General features: G+C 36.1%; 5 non-coding genes and 2 pseudogenes across 5 annotated transcripts; all 7 read left to right on the top strand.

Annotated features, from left to right (window-relative positions):
• Positions 1 to 395: 395 nt before the first annotated feature.
• On the top strand, positions 396 to 470 carry LOC141422155 (small nucleolar RNA SNORD113/SNORD114 family). Its single transcript, XR_012446806.1, has one exon. It is a non-coding gene; the product is annotated as a small nucleolar RNA SNORD113/SNORD114 family (small nucleolar RNA).
• Positions 471 to 958: 488 nt separating this feature from the next.
• LOC141422183 (small nucleolar RNA SNORD113/SNORD114 family) lies at positions 959 to 1,026 on the top strand (annotated as a pseudogene).
• A 1,286-nt stretch (positions 1,027 to 2,312) lies between these two features.
• LOC141422219 (small nucleolar RNA SNORD113/SNORD114 family) lies at positions 2,313 to 2,383 on the top strand (annotated as a pseudogene).
• A 3,150-nt stretch (positions 2,384 to 5,533) lies between these two features.
• Positions 5,534 to 5,608, top strand: LOC141422109 (small nucleolar RNA SNORD113/SNORD114 family). The gene has a single exon (XR_012446760.1). It is a non-coding gene; the product is annotated as a small nucleolar RNA SNORD113/SNORD114 family (small nucleolar RNA).
• Positions 5,609 to 10,082: 4,474 nt separating this feature from the next.
• On the top strand, positions 10,083 to 10,157 carry LOC141422139 (small nucleolar RNA SNORD113/SNORD114 family). Its single transcript, XR_012446790.1, has one exon. It is a non-coding gene; the product is annotated as a small nucleolar RNA SNORD113/SNORD114 family (small nucleolar RNA).
• A 438-nt stretch (positions 10,158 to 10,595) lies between these two features.
• Positions 10,596 to 10,667, top strand: LOC141422107 (small nucleolar RNA SNORD113/SNORD114 family). The gene has a single exon (XR_012446758.1). It is a non-coding gene; the product is annotated as a small nucleolar RNA SNORD113/SNORD114 family (small nucleolar RNA).
• Positions 10,668 to 11,469: 802 nt separating this feature from the next.
• Positions 11,470 to 11,544, top strand: LOC141422103 (small nucleolar RNA SNORD113/SNORD114 family). The gene has a single exon (XR_012446755.1). It is a non-coding gene; the product is annotated as a small nucleolar RNA SNORD113/SNORD114 family (small nucleolar RNA).
• The last annotated feature ends 728 nt before the right edge of the window (positions 11,545 to 12,272 follow it).

Genomic DNA, 12,272 nt, shown 5'->3' with positions numbered 1-12,272 from the left:
GGACCATTTGAGCTGGTGTAGGAATTCTCCGTGGCCAGGCACTCTGCGGAGCATCTCTCTGAGCAGCCTAGTGTCCCATGTGAGTGAGAGTCGTACATCTTGTCCTGTTTTGGGAGGTTCTGCTTTTAAAAAGTGTGAAAAATCATCAGATAAGTCCCAATGATAGCAGTGCAGATGTGGGGTTCGGATGCATCTTGTCCTTGAGTAACGCATGTATAAAACGTGAGAGTTTTATTACTATCAAAGTTATGTAGTGATCTGAGCATCATGGTGGGTACAGGTTTCAGGGGACCCAGTTCGAAAGCCTCAATCACAGTGGTTTAGAAATGTTATTGGTGAATGGATGGATGAGTCGGGAAAGACCGTAGATAAGCATGAAGGGGGTGGGCCGTTCACGGACCAATGATGACAGCTGCCGGCGTATGAGTCTGGGATGATGAATATTTCGTGTCTGGAACTCTGAGATCCAGCACAATGATAGGTGGAAAAGCAAGGATTGCTGGAGAGAATGTGTCATTTTTATCCTCTTCTCTGCTCTGTACTCCTCAGAATGGACTCTGCCAAGGGGATTGACCTATTCTCCTGTTGTCACTGTCTCCCTCTTTGCATCTAGCTTATACCTTGGTCCACTGTAAGTACTAGTCAACATCATTGCCTTTGTTGTTCTTTCCGTTTTTAAAAAGTCTTTTTCTGTCATAGTGCCGAGCCTTAATGCCACCGATGAAGTACACACTCGCCAATGTTCGTGTACCTTTCATTGGTAGAGGCATTAGAGTAATTTTTCCGTATGTGAAACAGTGGGGATTGTCCTGACACGCTTTGTGCTTGACACATGGAGTGTATTAGCTGGAGGTTGGGGATCTTAATGCATTTTCTTCTTGATTTGTGATTTGCCTGTATTCCTCAATAATTAAGCAATGCACCGATATAGACGGCAATAGAGAAGGAGGGCCATTCCAGGACCAATGATGACTGGGGGCATGTGATCTAAAGATGAGCACGAGGCTTTGGGATTCTGAGGTCCAATAAAATGGCATCGAAGCAGGCCCTTTGTGGTGGGGTCCTTTGTTCAGGTTTGCAGAACAATTATAGAAAAGTAGACATGAAGAAGTCAAATAATTATTCAGTACTAAAGAGCATAGTAAGCGCAAAATGAAGTGAAGGATCTTTAAAGAAATCAATAGATGTCTAGTCGTTCATTGATACATGGTAATGAAGCGTGTCCAGTCCATGTAGTGTCATGTGGTGTTTTCATACACATACATATTTTAGAGAATTTAAATCAGGTTCAACATGTCGCCTCAGTCCAATTCATCTGTGCTCACACATTGTGCATGTGCTCCTCTGTGTACTGTGTCCTCCTCTGTGCCCCTCAGAATGACTCTCCGGAGGGGATTGACCTGTACTTCCCTCATCACTACCTCCTTCTTCCATCTGGATTGAACCTTAGTCTACTCTAAGTAACAGTCAACCTTCTGTCTCTTCTGTGGTTCTTTGAAGGGATCTTCTGTATTACCAAAGGGCATTTCTGATAGCGAGCAAGTTGAATCGTGCCAAACTTAGTATCACTTCAATGGAGGCATCTTCTTGTTTGTTCCATGTGTGAAAACATGGGGTTTGTAATGACAAGGTTTTGTCGTTGACTAACTGAACCTGTAAAAAACTGTCAGGAATCTCAGTGCATATTTTTCCTGTATTTCTCTGTGTATTTGCTTTGCTCACTTAATTAATCAATGCACTGGGGTAGCTGGAATAGCTCTGAAGAGCATCTCTCTGAGCAGCCTAGTGTCCCATGTGAGTGAGAGTCATACGTATTTTCTTGGGTTGGGTGCTTTTTTGAGGGTAATTCCCTGTGTTTTTAAAACGTGTAAAATATAATCCTTTATACCTTTTAAATCCAGTGCAAATAAATGGTTAGAGTACATGTTCACCTTGATTAATGCATTCATAAAATCTGAGAATTATTGATAACATTTATATATTAATAGGAGTATCATTGTTAGTATATATCTCAGTTGGGTGGCTCTAAAGCATAAATGACAGTGGTGTAGAAATAATATTGGTGAATGGATGGATGAGCCAGTAAAGATGGTAGATGTGTGTGAGGGTGGTTGTGAAGGTATTAGAGTGATTTTCCTGTATATGAAACAATGGGAATTGTAATTACAGGATTTGTGGTTGTGAAACTGAATCTGTTAAATGAATTTTAGGGATCTTATTGCATGTTATTCTTGATTTGTTATTTATTCATTTTCTTTTATTAAATAATCAATGCGCTGATATAGATGGCAATAGAGATGGTGGACTATTCCGGGACCAGTGATGACTGGAGGCAAGTAAGTCAGACAGGATGAGCACAAGGAGTCACGATTCTGAGGTCTAACACAAATGAATCTAAGCAGGCCATTTTTTGTGTGGTTCTATATTCACATGCCCAGGTATACAAGAGTCTTGTTTTGGATCTTTGTATTCATTAATTAAAAAATTTACTAGTAAGCAATTTTCTGCAGGGTTAAAATAAATATAAATGAGTAGGTTGAAGAAGTTAAATAATTATCTATTACTAAAATACATAGTATGAGTTTAAGTAGTGGATTCTGCTTTTTTGTTACATTGTTCCCTTCACTAATGCTGGTCCTGTCAATGTGTATCATGACAGCCAGCTCACCAGTGTACCTTAAGAAATTGGAATCACTATATATTTTATTGAGCATGTCACAATTTAGACTAAGGAAAACCTAGCTATTGATATATAATAATGGAGAATTGGTCTAGGTCCCTTGTAAGTTTAAAGGTTATTGAAAACAAAAATAAATATCGTAAGTTAATGAAAGCCTAAAATACTACACTAATGAATATTAGAGAATCTCAGTGACTGGAGAGAACGTCATTCTCGCTCTTGCTGTACTGTCTTCATCATGGCGGGTCTGAATGGAATGGGAAGGCTGTGAATGACAGTCCACATGGTGTCATTCTGTTTCTGTGGTGACCAAGGGGAATAGCACTGAAAATTTTAATTTTCGTTGTGGAAATGATTGATGATATTCACTGATTATTATGATTGTATTATTTTTCTTATTTTAAAAGCAATCAGAAATTTACCAATGATTTTAATTCAGGCAGGAATAGAGGAAGCTAAATAAAGGTTCATAAGGAGAGATCAGTAGATATCTTTATTATTTTAACTTTTCATAGTAACAAAATGTATAATCAATGTAGTGCCATGTGGTGTTTTAACATATGTATACATTTTAAAGAATTTCCATCATGTTAAAATATCAGTTCAATCAACTCATTTCATGATTGTTCAAACGTTCTGTGTCCTTTGTTATGTTTTTAAGATAAATGTTTCTAGATTGTTATCCGTAGTCACTTCTTTTTGCCTACCTTACTGCAGCTCCATGCTCCTATTTATCACAATTTAGGAGCCATTGATCAACCTCTCTGCATCCTTCTCCCTCTCTACCATCCCCAGTGTCCATTCCAACTTCCATGAGTGCATTGTGTTCATATTCCTTGTTCTGAGATCAGTGGCTCTTGTCTTTCTGTGACTGTATTATTTATCTCGACTTAAGCGTCTCCTTTTCCTTCCATGTTATTACAAATGACAACTTGTCATTCTTTTTTATTGTTGAAAAGAATCTGATAAAGTGCTCAGACCCAGAAAATATGATGAACTAAAAAACACCCATGTACCTGTGTAAGAACAAAAATAAACAAATAAACAATTGGAATGAAAAATGGCATTAAATGTTAGAACTTTCACAAAGGAAGTCATACGAATAAGTCATGAAGTATATGCAAATAGGTCAAAACCACTAATCACCAGGAAAATGGAAATCATACCTGTCACTCTAGTATCAATGGCTATTGTCAAAAAGACCAGAATAACAAGTGCTGGAGAGGATGGGGAGAAAGTTTTCCCTTGTACACCACTGAGGTAAATATAAATGAGTGTAGCCATAATTAAAAATAGTATGGTGGCTCCTCAGAATTTAAAAATAGTATTACCCTATGTTCCAACAAATCCAAAGATGCAAAGAATATGGTACCAGGATATCAAAAACACACGTGCACAGTCTTCTGCTGCACTACTCACTATTGCCACATTGGGGAACTATCCTATGTATCTACCAACAGATGACTGGAGAAGGAAAAGGTATATTTGAATACTATTGCTCCTTGAAGAACTAAAATTGAAAATTTATCATTACTGAATGGCATATATGTTATGAATTATTGTGTTTATTTATTGATCATGAGCCACATAGTTGCCCATTAATAAAGGCACACAGGTTAGTGTGGAAAGAGTTCTACACACAGATATGAAGTTTGTCAAGTATAATGTTCTTAGGCTTTTTGTGAAATAATTAGTAATGATTATTAATAATGATTAGTAACTTAGAAGAATGCATAAACCAATGAACAAAAGGAGTGCAAAATTTGGACAAATCTTTATGGCTGTTGTTGTTTGAGTCTTTACCATGAATAAAATGTGTCTGGACCCTAAAGCCCAATATGCAAGTAACGTTGTCTATTTTCATGGTAAGAGGTACCTTGTAGCCAGGTTTAGGGAAATCCATTGATCATTTTTCTGGCTTTGTATTCATATTTTGAGGTTATCATTATCATTAGATCTGTGAAAGGATCAATCAATCAATTAGTGTAGTATTATTTAATTACAAAAATAAACAATGAGTCAAGGAACAATATTAATTTTATGAAAATAGTGAAGTCCCATTGGAAATGAATGAATCCCTTGCTCGTCCCTATTTGGCTAAGGATGTTATAGAGATTGTATATTGCACCCAATGTTTATTTTCTGGAGATGTGGCAATTTGAATTAGTTTCCATATGAGATAAAATATTATGCCAATGAATTAATGATTGTGGAAATCACTTACAAAATCAGTGATGCAACTAAGGGTCAAAGGAGAGAATGTTTTAGTTTTTATTGTCTTTGTTTTTATCATTTAATCTTCTCTCTGCTGCTCCCAATGGACCATTTGAGTTGGTGTAGGAATTCTCCATGGCCAGGCACTCAGGAGCATCTCTTTGAGCAGCCTAGCGTCCCATGTGAGTGAGAGTTGTACATGTTGTCGTTGGTTGGGTGGTTTGTTGAGGGGAATTACTAATGCTTTTAAAAAGTGTGATTATAATCTCATAAGTCCCACTGATACCAGTGCAAATGTGGGGTTAAGCTTCAGCATCTCCTTGAGTAACGCATATTTAAAATATGAATTATTAATAAAATTTATATAAACATGAGCAATTAAACTGAGTATTTTAAAGTCACAGAATTCTAAATATTCCAATTTTAACATCAGTGTGTTAGAAGCAGTATAGTTGCCATTGCCTGAATGAAATACTGATGACAGTTGAGAAGATATTTCGTCTCTGACTAATTGAATCTATGTGTGGATGGGAGGGATCTTAGAACACCCATTATTTTTGTATTTTTTGGTTTAGGTGTTTTCTATGTGAACTAATCATTAAGCCAATGTAGATGGCAATAGAGTGAGAGGGCCAAATCAGGACCAATGATGATGACTGGTGGCGTGTGAGTCACTCACAATGAGCACTGTGTGTCTGGAACTCTGAGGTCCAATGCCAGGGAATCTAACCAGTCCCCCTCTCATCCTATCCTATGTACAGATGCCTAGCATATAGTAGGGTCTTATTTCTGGTCTTTTTGTTCATGAATTTAAAACATTATTGTATAAGAAACAAGGGCAGAATGAATAAAGAAATATTTAACATATAGATGAAGTAGGTGAAGAATTAATACTAATAAGCACAAAATATTCTTAGTATCTATTAAGAAGCTAATATAGTATATGAAAACCCCTTACTATATACAATTTAATATATGTCAATACAAATAAAACCAAAAACCCGAGGTTATAGATTTAAAAAATTGAAATAGATAAATTGTTCAACTGCATTACATTTTGCACTAAAGCTGAGATAGACAGAGGTAAGTAATGGTCAGTCTTTGCTTTTGGTCAAAAGCAAGTATTCTGTTAAGTGGAAAATAAATAAACATTACCATAAACCAGTAAAAGCCTATAAGTCTGTTCTAATGAATGATCAAAAGTATAGACAGGTAGAGAGAATGTCTCAATGTTTTTACACCCTTCTCTGCTTTATACTCTTCAGAATGGCTGCACCAAATTGACATAAGAATTCTGCTGTGATGGAGCCTTTGAATTCATTGCCTTTGTACCAAGGCCACTGTGAGTAATCAATATTCTTGTCCTTCTTGTGTACCTGATTACAGGTATTGACAGTATTAACAAACTCTTTATTATTTACTTATTTTTGAAAACTGTAAATAAAATGAATTTTTATTGATAGGTTTAATAGCAGATTAAGAAAGAAATAAAGAAACTTCATTATCCATAAAAACTAAGTGTACATTATAGTGAGGTAATATGATATTTCGGTATAGCTATACATTGTATAGTGTTTTCATCAGGTCAAACATATCTGTGTCCTTAGTCATCATCATTTTTTCATTATTTGAACACAAATATTTAATATCTTTATAATTTTTTAAGATACATAGTACATGGTGGTTTTCTATAGTTACTTTTACTATATGTTACATGCCAGAACTTCTTGGTACAATTTAACTGGAAGTTCATACCCATGGGTCAACCTTTCCTCATCCGTCCTTCACCACTCTTCTCTCCAACTCCATTAATTTCTATGAATTCAACTTTTTTATATTCCACATGACTGAGATCATTGGTTCTTGCCTTTCAATGCTTATTTCTTTTAACATAATGATCTGCATAGTATCTCTCAAGGTGTTCATACATGCAATATATAAGGAACTCAGAGGACTCAGTAGCAAAAAACTACAGAACAGAAACAACAAACAAATGACAAACGTTGGAATAAAAAGTCTACAACAGACCTGAACAGGCATATCTCTTCCCCCCTCCCTCCTCTGTTTCTGATGCTGGAACTTGAACTCATGGTCCACTTGAGCCATGATCTGACCATGCTCCCCCTATCTGCATCTCCCAAGTAGCTGGGATTATGGGCATACACCATTACACCTATCTCCCTTAACAGACATTTATCAAAGGAATACATACAAATGGCCAAAATCTATATGAAAAAAAAATGGTCACCATCCCTAATCAGTAGGGAAATCTAATTCAAAATCACAATGAGAAATCACTTTGCTCCAGTAAGTATGGGTATTAACAAAAACACAAAAGATAACAAATGTCAGTGAAGGTGTGAAGAAGGGATTATGTTTGTACACCACTGGTGGGGAGGTGATTTATGACAGCAGCCATTATGGAAAAAAATATGGAGGTTCCTCAAAAAATCCAAAACAGAACTACCTATGATCCACCAAACCCACTCCTGGGAGTAGATGCCACGAAGATGGTACCAGGATGTCAAAGAGACAGCTGCACTGTCTTCTGCATCATTATTCACTATTGCTGAGTTGGGGGGACCAAACTAAGCATCTTATCAGCAGATGAATTGATAAAGGCAATGTGGAAGATACACAATTGAACACTATTCAGCCAGTAGCAATTTAAATTTAGCACAAAGGAGCTGAACACAAACATTGGAGGAAGGACAGCCTCTTCAACAAATGGTATGGACAAAACTGGATATCTATATGTGGAAGGCTGAAATTACACCCTCATCTGTCACCCTATACAGAAATCAGTTTAAGTGGATTAAAAATCTTAATGTAAGACCCCAAAATTTGAAAACATACAAAACACTTGGAAACATAGCCACTGGCAAGGAATTTTTCAATAGGATTTCAGTTGCTTGGGAAATAAGAGCAAGAATTGACCAATGGGATTACATCAGATTAAAAAGCTTCTGCAATTCCACAGAAACAACAGAGTGAAGAAACGGTCCACAGACTGGTAGAAAAACTTTGGAAGCTATTCATTGGACAAAGGAATAATATACAGAGTATATATAAAACCTCATATAATTAAACACAAAAAACCCAAATAATAAAGTTAATAAATGATTTCAAAAGAAAAAACACAAATTGTCAATAATTACATAAAGAAACATCTAACATCGTTACCCATAAGGAAATGCAAATCGAAACTGCACTGAGATTGCATCTCACCTCAGTCAGAATGGCTGTTATCAAGACAACAAACCACAGAAGCTGGCAAGGATACGGGGGGATAAAGAATTCTTATACATTGTTTTTGGGGATATAAATTACTGCAGTTACGAGAGAATTTAGTGTTGAGGTTCAATATCACCCTCTATACCACTGCTGGGCGTAGATCTGAAGGAATGTAAGTAAATGTAATAGAGACACTGCACACCCCTGCTGACTGCAGCTCTACTCACAATAACCACGCTATGGAATCAGCCCAGGTGCCCAACAACTGATAAATAGATAAAGAAAAATGTGATAGATATACACAGTGTAATATTATTCTTCCATAAATCAGAATGAAATTATGTTGTTTGTAAGAAAATGGATGGAACTAGAGATCACCATTGAGATAAGCCAAGCTCAAAAAAGATGAATATTACATGGTATTGCTTATATGTGGAATCTAGAAGTAAAATGAGGATGACAATGTCAGTGATGATGATAAGATATGTTTTCAAAATGAGACTGTTTGGTGGGGAGACCGGCCAGAGGGAGGAAGGGGAAAAGAGAGATGATAGGAATGAATATTATTGAAGTACATTATACATACATGTATGTATGTGTGTGTGTGTATATATATATCTATAATGAAACTAGCATAATGAAACCTACTAAATACTGTTTCAAAAGATGGGGAGAAGGAAGGAGGGTTAAGAAAGTGTAACAGAGGGGACAGAATTTGTCAAAGTCCATTGTATGCATGTATAGAGATACCACAATGAAACCCTTTTGTGCAATTAATTTAAGCTCATTAAAAGGAAGTTAACAACAGCCAAATTCTATAAGGAGGACCACCATGTTGCTTAATTGACCGTGAGCCACACTGAGGTCTAATGATGAGATGTACATAGTATGACGTGGAAAAGGGGCCTTCTATACACAGATGTCAGAAACGTCAAGCAAGCATGTTCTTAGGTTTTTTTGCATTGTGTGTTTCCTTTATACATGAATACAATGAAAACTAGTGTTGAAAAGAATGAAAATTAGGGTAAAACATAGACCAATGATGATGGTTGATCTTGAATCAGTTTTGTAATATGAATAAAACTTGTACAAATATTAGTGTCTAGCTTGAAAGTAATTAGTCCATTTTCTCAGTAGAAGACATCCTGTAGACAGTTTTTGGATTATTCAAGTAACCTGGTCCTAGCCTTCACATTCAAAGGTTTTGTTTCTGTCATTATAATTTGTTCAATTAAAGCACGGTTGATCAATCAACCAACTAATGAATGTTTCTAATTTGAAAGTGTGTCAAAGAACACTTAACGTGTTATGAAAACACTGAAGTCCAATTTGAAATAAATGTTTTATGACTCTTTAGCTAAGTGCTATCTAGGTAGAATGTGTTTCAGAGAATGTTCACGTTCTAGGCATGTGGCAGTTTTGGTTTTGTTTTCCTAAGACACAAGAACAGACATTCTGAGTTAATGATTACATGAATAATTTTCTAAATCAGAGGCATAAGCTAAGGGTCAGTGGTGAGAAGCCCTCCATTTTTATGTTCTTTATTCTTATGATCTGTTCTTCTCCATGCTCCTCCCCATGGAGCCCTATGAGCTGATGTCAGAATTCTTTATGGTCAGCACTTTGGTTAATCTCTCTTAGGAGCCCAGAATTCAGTATGAGTAATACTCATTGTTCTGGTCTCGCTCATGTGGGTATTTTAGGGCAATTTACTTTATATTCTACAATCATGGAATATAATCACTTAAGACCCACTTTTGCAGTATAAATTTGGGATTAAATGAAAAATGTATGTATAAAATCAGAGGATTATTAAAATCAGTGTCATTCTGGACACAAACCACAGATAGCCATGTTGCTGTTGGGTGTTTGTGAACCATAGCTTTTAGAAATTATTGGTGAATTAACTCATTAGTAAGCACAGTAGATAAGCATGAAGGGGGTGGACTGTTCATGGACCAATAATGACAGCTGCCGGCGTATGAGTCTGGGATGATGAATATTTCGTGTCTGGAACTCTGAGGTCCAGCACAATGATAGGTGGAAAAGCAAGGATTGCTGGAGAAGGTATCATTTTTATCCCTTTCTTTGTTCTATATTGCTCAGAATGGAAGCTCCATGGGGATTGGCATATGTTCCATAGTTGCCGGTTGATCAGTGTGAGTGGAAGTCAACGTCCTGTCATGATTTGTTTCTTGAAGGTCTTTCACAGTATTGCTAAAAGTATGAAATATAATCCCATTAGACCAAGTGTAATCAATGACATGGAGTTAATATAAAGTAGTGTATTGAATTTTGCATGTGTGAAACACTGAGACTAGTCATTGCAGGAGACACATTGGTATGAGATGGTTCTTTATATAGATGAGGAACATCAGGCTTTTCTGGGATTTTTGTGAATGATGGGGTTCTAGATTGCATTACTGATTATAGGAATAGACAGTGTAGTGTAGTAATGATACCATCCTGGATTGATGATGACCACCGGTGGCATGTGAGTTATAGATGATGAATAGATGTCTGGAACTCTGAGTTCCATTCCAAGGAGATCTGGCTTCATGCTTATGTATTTCAGCTATTATTATAATTGGATCAGTAAACAAATCAAGAAGAAATATATAAACATATCAAGATCAAATTGGCTAAGCATTGTCCAAGTATAAAAATAAGTAATTAGGCAAGAAATACTAGTGATATACATTAAATACACTGGGATTTCAAAGAGATTTCCAAAATCGTTAACTTTCTCCAAGAATTGTTTAGGCAGTTTGAATTGTAGATAATCGTTGTTTTGGGGGAAGGTCACAGTCATTTATTTCAGACGGAAATAAATATTTCCAAATAAAGATTTCCATTATGAATGTCCAAATAAAAGATGAAGTGGAAAGATCCATGGAGGGTTATCTTATTTATCATTTTTTCTGTTTTGTGCTCCTCAGCCTGGATGCTTCCAACAGGACTGACATGTTTTTTAGGGGCTGCCAACCCATGACATGCATCTCTGTGTTAGAGCCTGGGACAGATGTGAGTAACAGTTAGTATTGTTGTCCCTGTTGGAGTTCATTTAAAACCGCATTTAATGTCTTTTTAAAAATTGTTTTCTAATATCATAAATGCCCAAATTTGCCAATTTTAATATCAGATTGATAGAAGCATTGTTTCATACGTGAAACATTGAGGATGGACATGGAGGAATTTAGTCTCTGATGAAATTTATCCTTACATGTATTTTAGAGGTCTTCATGGATATTCTTGTACTTTGTAATTCATAGGTATATTTTTGTGAATTAGTTGGTCAGTAGAAAACTCTGTATCAGTATGAGGTGGAAGAGGGCCAATCTGGGACCAATGATGACAAATGATGGCGTGTGAGTCATATATGATGAGCACCATGTGTCTGAAACTCTGAGGTCCAAACCAAATGGAATCTCAATCTGACCCCTTTGTGAAGGGATCCTATGTTCAAATGTCAGGATATAGAAGAATCCTAGTTCTGATCTTTTTCTTTGTGAATTTAAAAAATATTACTATAAAAGAATCAAGGATGGATGAATTATAAAATGTATATGTGATCAGAGACTAAGAGTATGAAGCATTGTTTGTTATGAAAATATGTGGGGCAGAAATTAATATTAACATAAATTGGCATAGGTGATAAGTTGATTCAGTATATTTCATCTTCTACTAAGGTTGAGCTAGATATTGATAGGTAATAGTCAATAATTGATCTGTTGCAAACTTGAAGTTGATTTTATTAAGAGAAAAATTAATAAATATTTTCATAACTTAATAAAAGCCAAAATGATAATGTGAATACATGATTAAAGATACAGAGCATGGAATGGATATCTTAGTGATTTCTTTTATGATTTTCTTTGCTTCTCACTCTTCAGAATGGCTGCAACCAAACTCACATAAGAGTTCTGCCTTGTTTGAGACTTCCCATCATACCCTTGTATTGAGAAAAAGATCACTAAGAGTAACATCCAGAATTTTTGTCCTCCTTCCTATAATTGATTGAAGGTATTCACAGTATTAAAAATTGCCAGGTCCTGCCTGGAAGTGAGGAGGGGGGGAGAGGGAAAGGGCTCGGGGGTCAGGGGGAAAATGGCCCCAACAATGTATGCACATATGAATAAATGAA

This window comes from Castor canadensis, chromosome 3 (assembly GCF_047511655.1).
Source record: "Castor canadensis chromosome 3, mCasCan1.hap1v2, whole genome shotgun sequence".
NCBI classification, from domain to species: domain Eukaryota; kingdom Metazoa; phylum Chordata; class Mammalia; order Rodentia; family Castoridae; genus Castor; species Castor canadensis.
This window is presented reverse-complemented; position numbering and strand designations above follow the sequence as displayed.